The sequence below is a fragment of the Lemur catta genome, chromosome 13 (genome assembly GCF_020740605.2).
Source record: "Lemur catta isolate mLemCat1 chromosome 13, mLemCat1.pri, whole genome shotgun sequence".
Taxonomy (NCBI): domain Eukaryota; kingdom Metazoa; phylum Chordata; class Mammalia; order Primates; family Lemuridae; genus Lemur; species Lemur catta.
Window position 1 is genome coordinate 48,278,472 of NC_059140.1, and position 16,510 is coordinate 48,294,981.

Genomic DNA, 16,510 nt, shown 5'->3' on the forward strand with positions numbered 1-16,510 from the left:
CAATGTTGATGGCAACAAGGAAGTTTGCTGCTTCATTTGGTTCTATCTTTCAAGAAAGATTTCTGTGTAGCATATGATGCTCTTTGATGGCATTTTACCCACAATAGAACTTCTTTCAAAATTGGAGTCAATACTCTCAAACTCTGCCATTGCTTTATCAACTAAGTTTATATACTATTCTAAATATTTTATTGTTCTTTAAACAATGTTCTCAGTATCCTCACCAGGAGTGGATTGTATCTCAAGAAACCACTTTCTTTGCTCATCCATAAGAAGCAATTCCTCATTCATTTAAGTTTTATCATGAGGTTGCAACAACCAGTCATATCTTCAGGCTCTACTTCTAATTCTAGTTCTATTGTTATTTCCACCACATCAGCAGTTACTTCCTTCACTGAAGTCTTGAATCCTTCAAGGTCATCCATGAGGGTTGGAGTAAACTTCTTTCAAATTGGTGTTAATGTTAATATTTTTACCTCTTCCTATGAATCACAAGTGTTCTTAATGACATCTAGAATGGTGAATCCTTTCCAGAAGGTTTTCAATGTACTTTGCCCAGATCCATCAGAAGAATCATTATCTATGGGAGCTATAGCTTTAAGAAAAGTATTTTTTTTAATAATAAGACTTGAAAGTCAGACTTACTCACTGATCCATGGGCTACAGAATGAATGTTTTGTCAACAGGCATGAAAGGATTAAACTCCTTGTATATCCCCATCAAAGCTCTTTAATGATTGGTTATATTATTGAGCAATAATATTTTGAAAGAATCGTTTTTTTTCTGATCAGTAGGTCTCAACAGTGGGCTTAAAATAATCAGGAAACCATCCTATAAATAGATGTGCTGTTGTCTAGGCTTTGTGCCATTTCTAGAGCCCAGGCAGAGTAGATTTAGCATAATTCTTAAGGGCCCTGAGGTTTTCAGAGGATTAAGTGAGCACTGACTTCAACTTAAACTCACTAGCTGCAGTAACCTCCAAGAAGAAAATCAACCTGTCATTTGAAGCTTTGAAGCCAGATATTGGCTTCTCCTTTCTAGCTATAAAAATCTTACATGGTATATTCTTCCAATGTTAGGTTGTTTCATCTACATAGACAATCTGTTGTTTAGTGTAGTCGCTTTCATCAATTATTTTAGTTAGATATTCTGGATAACTTACTGCAGCTTCTACATCAGCACTTGAAGCTTCACGTTGCACTTTTATGTATAAAGCCAGCTTCTTTGCTTAAATCTCATGAACAAAGCTCTGTTAGCTTCCAACTTTTCTTCTGCAGCTTTCCTACCTCTCTCAGTCATCATAGAATTGAAGAAAGTTAGGGCCTTGTTCTTGGTTAGGCTTTGGTTTAAGGGAATGTGGCTGGTTTGATCTTCTATTCAGACCATTAAAACTTTCTCCATATCAGGAATAAGACTGTTTGGCTTTCTTAATCATTTGCATGTTCAATAAAGTAGCATTTTTAATTTCCTTCAAGAACTTTTTCTTTGTGTTCATAACTTGGCTAACTGTTTGGTGCAGGAGGCCTAACTTTTGATCTATCTTATCTTTTGACCTATCTTCTTCACTAAGCTTATTCATTTCCAGTTTTTGATTTAAAATGAGAGACACGTGATTCTTCCTTTCACTTGAACACTTAGAGGCCATGAGGTGTTATTTATTGGCCTAATTTCAATATTCTTGTGTTTCAGAGAATAGGGAGGCCCTGGGAGATTGCAAGAGATGGGAATGGCAGGTGGGGGAAGCAGCCAGAACACATATTTATTAAGTTCATTGTCTCATATGGACATGGTTTGTGGTGTCCTAAGACAATTACAACAGTAAAATCAGAGATCACTGATCACAGACATAATCATAATAAACATTTGAAATATTGTAACAATTACCAAAATGTGACACAGAGACAAAAAATGAGCAGATACTGTTGAAAAAATGATGCCAATAGACTCACTTAATGTAGAGTTGCCACAAACCTTCAACTGCTAAGTTTAAGCAGTTTAAAAGGATGGATAAAATGTTTTTTAATGTTTTTATCTTTTCTAGAAGCTAATCCTAGTGGAACGTAGATTCAAGTATGATTTGCATATGATTTATATTGATAACAATAATAAACTTTTATAGAAAATATTATATGCCAGGCATTATAAGTGTTTAAATATTAATTCTTTTAATCTTCACAAACACCCTCAGAGACAGGTATTATTATCCCAGCTTTTCAAATGAGGGAACAAAGACACTGAGAGGCAAAGCAAATTTGCTTAATACTGTGTAGCCAGTAAGTTTGAAACAATTCAAGCCCAAGATGTCTGTTGGATTGCTATCCTTTGATATCCATATCTTTCCCACAGTTCTTCTCAGATCTCATATAATTTAGGTAAGCATAAATTCCCATGGAAGTCAGATCATAATCATAGCTAATAATGAGATTTACGCTTATGAAGTACATGCTGTAAGTGCTTGAATGTGTATTATCCCATTTAATCCTCACAGTTATCCTCTTAATTTGGTATTATTACTATTCAATTTTATAGGTAAGGTTCAGAAAATAAGTTTATAAAACTTATAGCTTATAAATAACTGACAACCAGACTATTTAGGTTGTGTCTGAGTATAGAATGTATGTTTTTAGAGAAACTTTCCTAATAAAATGTGGTCTAATTATATTGTCTTATTTCTCTCTCCATCCCACACACACACTCACTGAACTGCCCTCTCTCCTCCTGTTTGTGTTCCTTCTGTGCTCCTTCTTATGAAATAACTAAAATGGATTTATTTAATCATTTAAGTAAAATGACTGTTGGGTTATCCATCTTATAATTCGTAACATTAGATAATAACTCTTAGGACAATTATCAAAAAAGAATTATCCATAATAATATTTTACCTACTTATTTAAATAGGTATGACCTAAGGATCTTTGCATCTTAGGAAGTAATGTTTATCCAGAGCTATTCATTTGCAAGCTGAGGGTTGATATATCATCAGTATCATCAAGTTAATATTATACCTTGCTCCCTGGGTATGAGTCACCTGAGGACACTCCTTGTTTATGATAATAAAACAATGTCACCAGCTCATGAGAAGATATTTTCCTTCTTAGGTGATGTGGAAGAGAGTCCAGCATCTGATCTCTTGAGTTTTAACGCATTGGCATGTCAGATGTCTACATTATGTCCACTTTGCAAAAGACATATCACTGAAATATCATAAAATATTGGAAATATAACCCCTCTCCACTATTAAGAATTTATGCTCCTCTCTGTCATTTACTTAAAATTATCTTAATGTTTTTAGTTAATCTGATAATAGTTTAACATATAATAGTTTTGTTAATTAGGATTACACATCATCAAATGTAATAAACAAGATTAAAACATCTCACATGTAACAGTAATTCTGCTAACAATTGTCTTTATAAGAAAATCATCTTTTGCTTATCTCTGTAAAAAATCTTAATAATTTGTGTAATACTAATATATAATTTTAACAATATTTTAGTAATTTTAAAAATGTAATTCTGTTTGGAGGAGGGAAGTAGTGTTAATATTTTGTAATTGTACATAATAATGGACAGAAAAAAGCAAACTGGTAGGGTGGTTACATAGGAAAACTTGAACAATGAATCATTTCTTGATTTATAAAGATTTGAGTGTGTTATAAGTGAGGTCAGGTATGATTTTAGGGAATTTGTCTTAGGAAAGTTTTGAGAAGACCTTTAAGTAAAGAGAATCCAGTTCACAGCAAAAAAGGGGCACAGTGGAAAGGGCTGAAGGCTGAAAGGGAAAGAAACACATTAAGCCTAAAACAGTGGAAAAACAGAATTAACTTGAAGAACAATACAAGATAAAGGGCAAGGAAAAAGTCAGGAAAAGGGGCTAAGTTGGAGCTGAAATCAGAGTCAGAATTCAGAGATCGATAGAAAACAGATAATATAAGACAATCTGGTTGCTAATGCTTTGTGATAATACTCAAGTCAAACAAATGCTTACAATGTGTTATCAAATAGTAGATCTTAACTCTCCCTTTCTGGATATAAGGCTGTATGGCTTCACTGGTGATTTGAGTATTACTCTCTCCTTATAGTAATTCATTTTGAGGTCACATTACTAAATGGAACTCATATTACATACATGTTTGTTACATTTTCCTTCATCTTCATGTGAACATAGGAAAAATAAAGATGATAAAATATAGTGTAAGGGAGAGGGGGAAAGACAACTGAGAAAAGGAATATATTCATGAATGAAAAATTGGAATGCCGAACAAACAGTATGCTAATTCCAAATGGTTGGTCTCAGAATGGATGAATTCTTATATATAAGAATATAAATAGCACATTACATATGAGAACATAGAAGTTTTAAGTTATTGTTTATGAATTGAATAGTGCGTAGTAAAATATCATGATAAAAATCCTTATAAGGAAACGTATACTTTGTGCAAGGCTATTTTCAAGTCACAGTAACAGCAGGGATGTAAGAAGGTAATTAACATATTTTGTGCATCTACTATATGCCAGCAAGTGTGCTTCGTACATATGGTCTCTTTTAGCATAACTGGCAGATATTTGCTAATCTTGTATCTAGATAGTCTCTACAACCAACAACAAATGCTTTTCTCTGTGCTGTAACCATACAGCACTTGTATAATAAAAAATACCGCCTCATTATATTTAGTGATTTCTTTTCCTTAGCCTTTTTATAGATCTCATCTCTTCTACCAGTCTGGACGTCTTCACACATTGCCGAATTTGATTGGTTATATTTTTGTACCTATCTGTTGTGACACGGTGTCCCAAAATGACCTTTACCCATAGAAAAAAAAACTGACTATAATCCTAGTCTTAATTACTCTTAGGATGACAATGAAACACATTCAAGGAGACTCTAAGTAATGTTTTCTGCTCCACCTCAGAATTCATTAGCACTAAGAACAGTTAATTTGAGGAACCCAAATTTAAGAACTCTGGAATTTAATATTTGGATAAAAAAAGATATAGGGAAGATTGTGGTGACTTCCAGTCTAAGAAGCACATGATGGCGCAGTGATACACAGTGATACGAGCCATGACATCAACTTCATTTACCTTTCAACGGCAGCCGTTTAAATAATCCATTAAAGTTTACGCATATTAAACAGTAAGTTTATGTTTTATATTTTACAGTTATAGCAAACTATTGAAACAAAATTGTACTCATTAACCATTATTAATGTTTGTATTATGATGTATGCATTTTATGTCATATTTTTATGATTTTTTTAATTTATTATTACTTTGATGAATAGTAAAGGCTTTTTGCAATATTGACTACACATAACTTTAAAATGTTAATTCAGTAAATATCTATTGGGCACCTACTGTACCTTATACTATTGGTTATAGTTCTGTCTATTCTACACTGCTTCAGATTAGTACATAGATGAAAGAAGTGAATCTATCATATTTTTTGTGTTTTTTTCTTTTTATCCATTGAAATTATGCCTTCTAAACAGATAGCATCTGTATGAACCCAGAGATATAAAAACTATCTTATTCTGTGGGGACAGTATTTATGTTCTATATGCCACGGAGCTTTGTTTCCAGAGTCATGCTGGTTTGCCCATGCAGAGAGATAAGTCAAAATGAGAAATGAATGTAAACTTATGGGTTGATTAAATATAGTCATTATGATAAAAATATTCATCGGTTATTTATGCTTAAGTTTATATTAATATATTGAATGCATTTGTTATTACATTTAATTTCCTTAAATGCTACTAAGCAAAGCTAAATGAATGAAAAAAAAGTATTTTGATATTTGAAGTTTTTGATAGACATTAAAGGTTTATGATTAGTATGTGATATCAAGATTAAAGAATTAAGGATTTTTAAAGACTTTATTAAAACAGCTGTTATCAGCAATGTTTGATAATGGCAGACTTACCGAGACATATAGAGACCTGCATATCCATAGGAGATACAGAGTCAGATCTGTTTCTTTTGTGGACATTAGGAGATTCAAAATTTGCTTTTCTCTTTGTAGCATTATGAAGGAAGCTTTACTAGTCCCCAAGGAAAAGGCAAGATCTTCATTTAAATAAAGATATTAATAACTTGAGATAGGCTCTCTTTAGAAAGCTGTTAAGTGGTTTAAGATACTTTGTATAGGTAAGAATGTGAAGTGAATTGCTAATGACACATACAAAATGATTCTGAAGGGCTCATTTTTTGTCATTTATCACATTGCATGAAGTAAATTACTAGTTATATTGTAACGTGACTCCTAATAAATGCATTATTTAGGAGTTATTGATAGAATTTAAATAGAGATATGCAAGTTTAGTTTCAGTATGCATCTATTAGTGGCCTTCATTGTAGTAATTATAACTTGTGTCACTAAATTGACTGAGTATATATACATATGCCAATGGAAATAAAAAATAATATATACTTTTATTATTATTAATTTTTAATCATATTAGACACATTATTAAAGGTAAGACTGGCAAATGTTAATACTTCAATTCTTATTACCTACTAACTTTTTTTTACAATTTTTTCTATGTGCCCGCTTTGGCTTTTTATTAAAATCTCATCCAAGATTACCTTCAAAAATTGTCATATAGATAGTAATGATAAAATATTTTATTTCTTCCATAAAACTTAGCATCTCTGTGAAGTCCAAAAGTCATTTAAATAAATTGCCACAGTTTAATGTCTTAAATTATATATGAACTACAATTGTTAATTGAAGTTCCTGGGGTACCTATTGCAAATCAATCAAACAAAAAGTCTGAAATGTAAATAATATACTAAAAAGGTTTTGTAGGCTGCTAATAACATATTAGTGTTTGAATGGAATAAATAGAACTAGAAATAATAAAGTATCAAATATAATAATCTTTCTTTAGGAAATGATTTAGTTCTCCATTGAATTATCAACACAGTATAATTATTTTAAAATATAGAGTATATACATTCTTGGCCTCATATTCTTTCCTTTTTGCAGTGTTTTCTAAGTTTGAGGGGATTTTTCAAAACAAAACAAAACATAAACTTGGATGCTTTAACTGTAAAACTCATTTAGAAGGTCCTTAACTGGGAGAAAAAAAGATTTTTAACGATAGGATATCTGGAATAATTTTCAGTATTAACACCTAGCCACCAGTGTCCATATTCAATAACTTCAAGTAGGACAGTCCATAAAACAAAATTGTTATAATATAGATGTGTTTTTCTTTCTGACAAAGGTTGAACTACATTCCTATTTTAAATGAGTAAAAATGTTACATGAAGAAATATGATTGTGGGGAACCACCATGTAACCCAAATCCTGACCCAACAAATTGGTCTTCCATTATTCTACATATTTTTCTGATAATAGCAGGATGATTTTGAGGTTACACTCTCAAGCTAGCCTACCAGGGTTGAAATTCTCACTCTGTCACTTAGTTGCTACATAAATTCAGGCAAGCTGCTTAACCTCACTTGCCTCAATTTTCTCAAATGTGAAAAAAGATAATAATAAGACTTTCTTCCTAAGGTTGTTGTGAAGATTAAATGCATTAATAGTAAGTAAACTGTTTTACATAGTGTCTGGCAAATAGAATATGATATATGTGTTAGGTACCATAATGTTAAAGTAAAAAAAGTCAAATTTCAGTCATATTAAAAAAATCACACATTTGTAAGCTGATGAAATCGGAATTCATTAAAACGGAATTAAAATTATCCACAACTTTTATTTTTACAGATTCCCCTAGTAAATCAGTATAGCAGTAATCTATTTTTTTACAAAAAAAAAAAAACCAGCACTATAAGATCAATTAAATAAAATTTACTGTTTTTAGTTAAACTTGTAGGAACTGAGTAACTATTAGCAATGACTTTCGCTTATTTCACCATTGGTTCTTTTTGCTGTCAAGGTAACAGTTTCACAATCACCTTTTCTTGCTGCCTCCCTCCTCTCTGAAAAAAAGGCATGAACAAACTGATCAGTCCTTTTAAAACTGTAGCTAAAAATATGAAGTAGAAAACACAGATTGATTTTATGTGCAAGTAGCAATTTTTCTTAAAGCTCTAGGCGAGGATTCTACGGTGATCTGGTTTACAAGATAAGGAATCATTCCCCTTTGGTGCTCTGTAGAAGTACTGTATTTTCTTCATATCAGATTTTAACAGTTAAACAACAATAATGAAGGCTGCCTTATATTGAATACTTATTATTTACCATCTAGTGTGCTTTATGCACTTTAATACATGTATTTAAAAATCATTTCAAATCACCTGTAGGTCAGATATTAATATGTTTCCATTTTATAGATGTGAAAGTTTAAACTCAGAGAGATGACAGTTGTCCAGGTGTGATCAGCAAGAAGTAGAATAGGTAGGATATGATCCCAGTCATGTGTTTACACAGTCCTTAATGCTAATTCCTATATGAGTCTTCAAGTCTTTTTGGATTTTGAAGCTTGTGTCTGTACAATGCAGCTTATATCCTCCCTTGGCCTTTTCTTTAGTTATTTATAACATCTCACATTTTTCGATATTTTTGTACCTCATCATAGAGAACAGAGACGTGTTTGTTATGCCATTGAGTGAGGCCCTGTTTGGGTGAGCTTTTCTTCACAGTTAAACTGACCCAGATGCTTGTAAGTTACCAATACTCTTCAGGAATAACACACTTTTCAAAGATGCATTAACACTTTTGGATTCCCAGAGCATTTTAGTGACTGGTGCTAACATACTTAGAAAATTGAGTTAATGCATCTTATAAAATTGCCTACATTTTAGGAAGTAGGCACTGGATAGATATGATAAGCCATGTTTTAAGTATGCATATGTGCTACAATTCAACAAAAAGATATATATAATTCTGAGCACAAAAGTGCTGTTAAGTCATACTGTGCCTTCTTGAATTGTATCTTCTTGTTATTTTCTCTCTTATCTATGTGTGTGTGTGTATATATATATATATATATATATATATATATATATATACATACCCACAGATGTCACAATTCAAACTAGCATGAAGGGTCACGCCATACATTTTAATTATGGAAGCAATTATACTAATACAGAAGTGGTGTCAATCAGTACTTTCTTAATCACTTACTAAGAACATAAAAACAGAGAGGAAAAAGGAGAGAGCTAGAGCTGGCATTGCAGCTCAGGAATTCATCAGAAATCACTGTAGAAAGTGGATAAACTCTAGAAAGACAGGCAGGCAGTGTAATTCACAGTATCATCACTCTGCCATTAGCTTTGAAGGACGATTAAAGTGGCCCTGTCCATGAAATGCCATGGCTTTCTTTATCAGTTACAGACACAGCAGATAAAATGTCCATGATAGAAGGATAAAAGAGAGAAGGGCTGAAACTAAAGGAGGGGGAGAGAGAGAAAGCAATTCATGAGGGAATGGGAGCCCTGCAGAAAGCAGGAATGCATAGCTCTGTGTACAAATAAGAGGTGATCTCAGATACCAGTATCCCCATATTTTCAGTGCACTATAATCACATCTTGAAGGAATATTTTATAATTAAAAAAATAAAATATAATAAAAATGCTCAGTGCCATTGAAGAAATAACATCAATATGTACATGGTAAGAGATAGCTTGTGAGATAAGAGAGAAAATGAATCCAGTATGATGTATTTGGCTACAATTTAAGCAATTATTTCTTTCCTTTCTTTATTCCTTCCTTCCTTTTTGCAATTAATGCCTTCTATAAATTAATATTGATATACTATGTATATATTTAAGATGTCTAATAAGACAAGGTAATGTGATTTTGTCATAGGTAAATTTTTTTTGTGCAAACATATATGTCACTATCATCATTATAACAAATTAAACTGTGAACTGTAACTATGTTATCTAATTATTTAATTAATAAGCAGCTTTGATGCAATACAAAAAGAAATTGTAACTAGATTTAAATAAAATGTAGACAACGTAGTCTCAGAATGATAATAGTATGAGAAAGACATTAGCCTGAAAACAGAAACATTTTTGACTCAAATTCCTTTTAGGTCCTATAAACACACAACAAATACAAAAAACACACACATATGCAAATACATAAATGACTCCTTTAGAAAACATCCTACTTACACTATGTTTCCAGAATAGTACTTTTGCATATATTTGGGCCAATTTTTTTCCTTACCTCTATTTCCTTGGTTGCAGATTGACCAGATCTCGGTGGACATGATTGTAACTTCAGGTATTTAAGGTAGTACATAGAAGAATGCTTAGAAAGTTTCTCTATAGAAGGAATATACTTGCAACTTTGTTCAACTCATTCCCAATGTGATCCTTGTAGATATGGACACCATGTGTGTATCCTAATTGTTAAAACCTGAGGTGTGCATGCTATTGAGCGCAGGATTATATTATCATCTGTGTTTTATCCATGAATAAACTAGGACGGAGTTGGTGCTTTCTGTTTGGGAGACATTTACTAGATGGTATTACCATCATCACTGGACTGCAAGTAAAGTATGCACTGTCATGAAGCATAAGGCATGATGAATCTTCTTTTCAAGAAATTAGAATATGAGAGTGGGTTAATAAAAATTGGGCAACGCTAACAGTTTCATTGGTAGGTGAGTCAGAAAAATGAGTTGTCTGCCTTATATGTTAAAAGTTTCACCCTGTATTCTGTGTTGAGAATAGGCTAGGTCTGTTAGATAGCCTAGGTCTAATAGAAGGGTCTGAGATGATGGAATATTTGACCAGGGTGGTGACAGTAGAGGTATTGAGAAGTGGACTGTTTCTCTATTGATTTTTAAGGTAGATGATCTGTTGACAGATTGTAGGTAATGTATGAGAAAAACAAGCTACATATTGAAGGTTTTTTGCTGTTGCTTCTGAAAGAGTTTGGTGGAGCCATTTCCTGGGATGAGAAAGAATACAAGGCAGACATGTTAGTGGTTAGGGAAGAAGATAATAGGACACTTTTCAACACGTTAGGTTTAAGAAACCTACGAGACATCCAGCTGGAGTATGGAAGAGGGAGTTAGATAAACAAATCAGGAGGGGACAGGGAAGCAACACAAACTTAGATTTCAGAGGCAGATGGGAAAGTACAATTAGACCTCTAGATATACTATGGGATTTAGTAACAGAAGGATCATTATTGACACAGATCAGAGAGGTTTCAGTGAAGAGAAGAGATCAGGGAACCTTATTCGAATGGGTTCACAAGAAAAGAGAAACAAAAAATTGGACAAACAAGTGTAATAAACTTTTGAGATTGTTTTGCTATACATAAGAGCAGAGAAATGGAAGAACTAGAGTGGGATTAGAGGTCAAGATAGATTTTTGATTTATTTTTGTTTGTTTTGTTTTTCTTTTTCTGATTGTTATGAGCCATTCAAAAGAAGACATAGCTGGTACTGGAGAGAGGGATAATTGCTGGAGCAATGCTCTCATGTTAGTGATAGGGGATGGTATCTAGAGCATGCCCTAGACAAGGAATGGACAATTGAATCAGAGAATAGGAGGAAAGACTGAGGATATGCACACAGATGGGAGTTGACTGGTAGGTGAGGGTGCTAGTGCTTTCTCAGAGAAGTAGACAAAGTCATCATCCAAGAATGAAATTGGGAAAGTTTGAGAGGAGAGAAGAAGATGGACAACTCCCACTCAGTAGATTTGGGTACTTGACTATGAATAAAGGGTTTCTACAAGAATCCACACAAAAGCAAGAGCAGTGGTTGCATTTATGGAAGAGAATCAGCAAAGCTGAAGCTTGGGTTGAGAGAAAACCAGCTTTTCATCCTGTTAAATTTTGTCTTTTTATGTTGTTTGGCTTGCTTTTTCCATATGTACATATTAAAATATATACAAACATACAAAAGCATTACCACTTTTGTGAAGTATTTGGCAGTATTCCCTAGTTATAATTAACTTTTTTGTGTTCCTTTACAGCATTGCATTTTATGCTAATTACTTAAAAATGAATGAACAAACAAATATCTCCTTCCTTATTGTATTAGAAATTCTTCCAGGTTAGGGAGCATCTTTTATTAACACATTAACTGCCATGTGAGCTATATTTAACTCATGCTAGTTTTGAGCCCAGGGCCTCATGAAGCAAAACCTAAGCAAAACCCTGTAGTTGGTTTGTGAAAATCTTACTTCTTGTTATTCTTATTGTTACAATTAATATTGAAAATTAATTCTAAAAATGTGGATTAAACGAATAGAAGTCAATAAATTTTGTTTTTCATTAAATTTTTCATTAAATTAGAAAGGATCATTTTGTTTTCAAAGTTTTTATTCTATTTTGGAAACTTTTTTGTCATCAAGTCTCTGTAATGCCTAAAATACATTCAGTAACAAGTGGGTGAGTGAGATCCTTTGTGGAATGTGACGCTTCTTTAAGTCATCTCAATGACATTAAAATTTAAACAAAATTGTGACAATTGCAAGACTTCTTATCCATATGTTGTACTTCTAGGTCTAAAACAGTTTTTCTAAAATGTGTTTTCCAATCACCTGGAATCAAATCACTTGACATACATGTTAAAACATAGTTTTCTACTATTCCAGGTATATTAAAACATTATCTCCTCAAACACTAGAGTTTAAAAGCCACATTTAAGGTAACAGGTTGCCATTAAAGGAAAAAATAATGTGACCAGATATCTTTTTGGAATGATTATCCCTAAAGTAGCATAAAGAATGGAACTGAGACTTTTCATAAGCAGCACTACTGTCTTAGCATGGGGTCCTGAAAGCAAGGGGCATGAGACTAGGAAGCACAAGCACTGAGACATCCGTAGCAGGCTTAGTTAGACACTGCAGAACAGATGGTTTCAACAGATACTGGAAAGATGAAGGAATTGAAGACTTAAAAGAATCTCCTTATCTATTGGCTTGAGGGAATGCTGATATCTTATACCGAGGTAAGAGATTCATGACAAAAAAATAGGGTTATTGGTGAGATGGGAGAAGTGGAAGGTGTGAAGGAGATTAGAATTCAGAAATGGATTTATTGAATTGTAAGTAGTAGTACATCAGTGGACAGAACAAGATAAATATTTCTAATTTGATTATTTTCTCATTCTTACTTGTCCATAGTAGAGAAGGAGGTAGAGGAGGAGGAGGAAGGGAGGGAAAGAGAGAGGAGAAAAAAATAGACAAAGAGAAAAAAGAGAGAGAGAAAAGTGAATTTTATAGAACTGAATTGATTCAAAAATTTGGTCATGAGATATAGTTGCATTTTTGTGAGGAAAAATAAGAATCTGCCAATATTTGTAAAAAAAGTGATTCCAGAACCAAGATTCCATATTTTTTACAGTGAGAATTCTTAATTTTTTTTTTGGTGAACTTGGTACTTCTTGAAGAACACATTGAAAACGTTAATGCTGGACTGAAGGCAACTTTCTTTACTTACCAAAATTTAAGCACATTATTTAAGAGTCTAATACTATTATTTCCTTTAGCTTAAGTGAGAGATTATTTACCATATTAATATATTTTAATAAAACATTTTGTTGGCTAATACAGAAGATATATGTATAAATTTATGTGTCTATTTTATTAAAATATACATAGACATAATTTATGTGGGATTATGTAGATAATAAAAGAAAATTCAATACTATTAATAATAATAATTTGACAATCTCACTATTGGGTATTTATCCAAAGGGAAAAAAAGGAATTCTATAAAAAAGACACTGGCACTCAAATATTTATAGCAGCACAATTCACAATTGCAAAGATGTGGAATCAACTCAAGTGCCCATTAATACATGAGTGGATAAATAAAATGTAGTATATGTATAGTATGGAGTATTATGCAGCCGTAAAATCAAATGGTGAACTAATACCTTTTGTAACAACCTGGATGGAACCAGAGACCATTCTTCTAAGTGAAATATCGCAAGAATGAAAAAACAAACACCGCATGTGCTCATTATTAAATTGGAACTAATCAATCAGTAAATAAAGTAAAATTGTTTTGGTTAGTTTAAGCTAACCAAAGCATGAGAAATTTTTTTTTGATGTGAAGAAAACTAGACCATATACTGTCTACCTTAATAGTATAATTATTTTGAAGTATATAAATCATACTAATTGAGCTGTCACATATACTTACATTTTACTGAAATTAATTTTATGTGTGTTTAACTGGCAATTTAGTTGCAATCCAAAGCTCAGCTACTTAGTTTGAATCATTATAAATGCTCTTAGATTCAGGTTATGACACAATTTAAATGATTTCTAATACATTTTTTTCTACCCTCAAAATTTTACATTCAAATTTCTGGATTTATTAAAAATATTTTGGTCCCCTATAAAATGTTTTTTATCACTTGAATTCTAGTAATTTCAAAGTTTTATTAAGATCTCCAAGGTTATGATGCTAATGATTTTGATTTTCACAGGCTGTTGTTCTGTTGATACTGCAGTGCAAATCAGTGTTACTTTTTGCTATTAAATCACCCAAGTCACATTTCCCCCAAGATGGTACAGATGTATAAATTGCTACTGCTGAAACTTCACTTTCTACCAGATGTTCAAAAAAGGCTAATATGCTTTCACCCTAAATATGGCTTAGTTGTTTCCTTTCTACAGAAAATATGTGTTCCATGTAGAAAGATGGTAGCCTGAATGAAGTTAAAGTTTCTTGTGGTCAAGGAGAAGAGGATGAAAAATTAACTGCAGTATATTAGAGATATCTTTTTTAACTGTTTCACATGAAAGAGAAGTTGGAATCTTTAAACACTAGAATTAAATTCTAAAAGACACCGCAACATTAAGATACTTACATTTGTCCATTTCTAAATTGTCCCTTTCCTAAAAGGACTACCCAAATTTAGGAAACTGTGCCCAAGCACTTTCCTGCAAATGGTCCACTTGCAGTCCCCTCTCTGGAGTAAATGGAAAAGTAACAGATTTGTTCCTTTAAGCATGTCCAAGCCTTTGATTACTTCTATTACTTCACAGTCCCTATATCTGGCTATTAAATTGTGCAATTTTCCTACATCATAGAGTGTGGGCTGCTTCAGGTTGAGCACACTGTACTCTGTCTCTAATTCCAGTAAAGTCAATTATATAAACTCTTTTGCTTTTACAAAATGCTCTTTAGCACACTGGTTCTCTCATAGCAGGGAGAGCTAAGCAAAAGAGAATTGTGGAACCTTTTCAGGTATAGCTGTGTTCTGCTCAGCAGGTACATTTATTACTAATGGGTAAAATAGTCTCCTTTTTTAGCTACATAATGCTTCTGAAGCCTTCCGTTTTCTGGTTTTGATAGACATTCCGGTTACACTGAGAAAGGAAGGTGAGTGCCATTGATCACACCATGAACCTGCTGCGGGAGCATTTTTTTTTTTTTTTAATCATTCACTTTCTTTCATAAGACAGTGACTACATTTGTCTTAATGGGCTGATTTGCACTGTATACCGGGTAAACCACTTGATGCTGCTCACCAATTTGTGCAAATACACATAATAAGAGGAGATTCCAATATTTTGATTTTATATTTACAAAATAAATATTTGAGCAGAAAGAATGCCCTTGATCACCTTGGTGTATATAGTATAAAACAGTCATACACCCTCAGTTAAATTCTTAATGCTGATTGATTGTTTTACCTCTTTTTTCCCTAGATATCCACCCTAATATTAGTAAATGATACAGAATTGTATGTATATTCATGGCTTGCTCAAGCTAATGCCTAATAAAACATCTTTTGCTAATAATGACTAATTGTACCTTTGAGGAAAGCGTAATGATTTTGGGAAGGAGAAGATACTCTCCCATGCTGTGTATATGATATTTCTGTGTCTGAGCATGGTATTTCCATAGAGCCTATGAGGATATAAATGAGTGAACTCAATGAATGCAACAAACTTTTTATTTTAGATATTTACTGTCTTGCTACTCCAAGTGAAGTCCATGAACGAGTAGAGTACAAAGCATCAGCTTTACCTGGGAGCTTAATGAAAATGCAGAATCCCAGGCCACATTCCAGATCTATTGAATCAGAATCTGTGTTTTAAATGCACAAGGAATACTGTGAAGTCATGTTTGGCAGATCTTATTTCTGTTCTTTCTCTCTCTCTCTCTCTCTCTCTCTCTCTCATTTTGTTGTTTGGTGTCCAGCACAAATATATGTGGCAGAGTACAATTGGAGAGGGAAGAACATCAGTAAAATTTTACACAACATATTCTAAGCCATTCCTTTTTGTTTGAATCTGGAATTCTGCCTGCCATTTAGAAAAGTAAAGGTAGTGCTCGCTTCAGCAGCACATATACTAAAAATTGGAACAATACAGAGAAGATTAGCATGGCCCCTGCACAAGGATGACACACAAATCCGTGAAGTGTTCCATACTTTTAAAAAGTTCAGTTAAACATGTAATAAATACGAAGTGATCAGAAAAAAAAAAGTAGAAAAGTAAAGGTAGACCTCTGACACTTAGGAGAAAGTATTCTGTACTCTCTTGAACACAAAGGGGAGAATCAAGCTGATTGTTTATAATCTCATTGAATTTTCCCAATAGGA

The 16,510-nt window shown here is 32.8% G+C and overlaps 1 protein-coding gene and 1 non-coding gene across 5 annotated transcripts in view; both read left to right on the forward strand.

Annotated features, from left to right (window-relative positions):
* The window catches only part of PCDH9 (protocadherin 9), an 867,425-nt gene that overhangs the window by 696,348 nt on the left and 154,567 nt on the right, over positions 1 to 16,510 (forward strand). The gene's annotated exons all lie outside the window — the stretch shown is intronic.
* On the forward strand, positions 16,236 to 16,343 carry LOC123649531. The gene has a single exon (XR_006739039.1). It is a non-coding gene; the product is annotated as a U6 spliceosomal RNA (small nuclear RNA).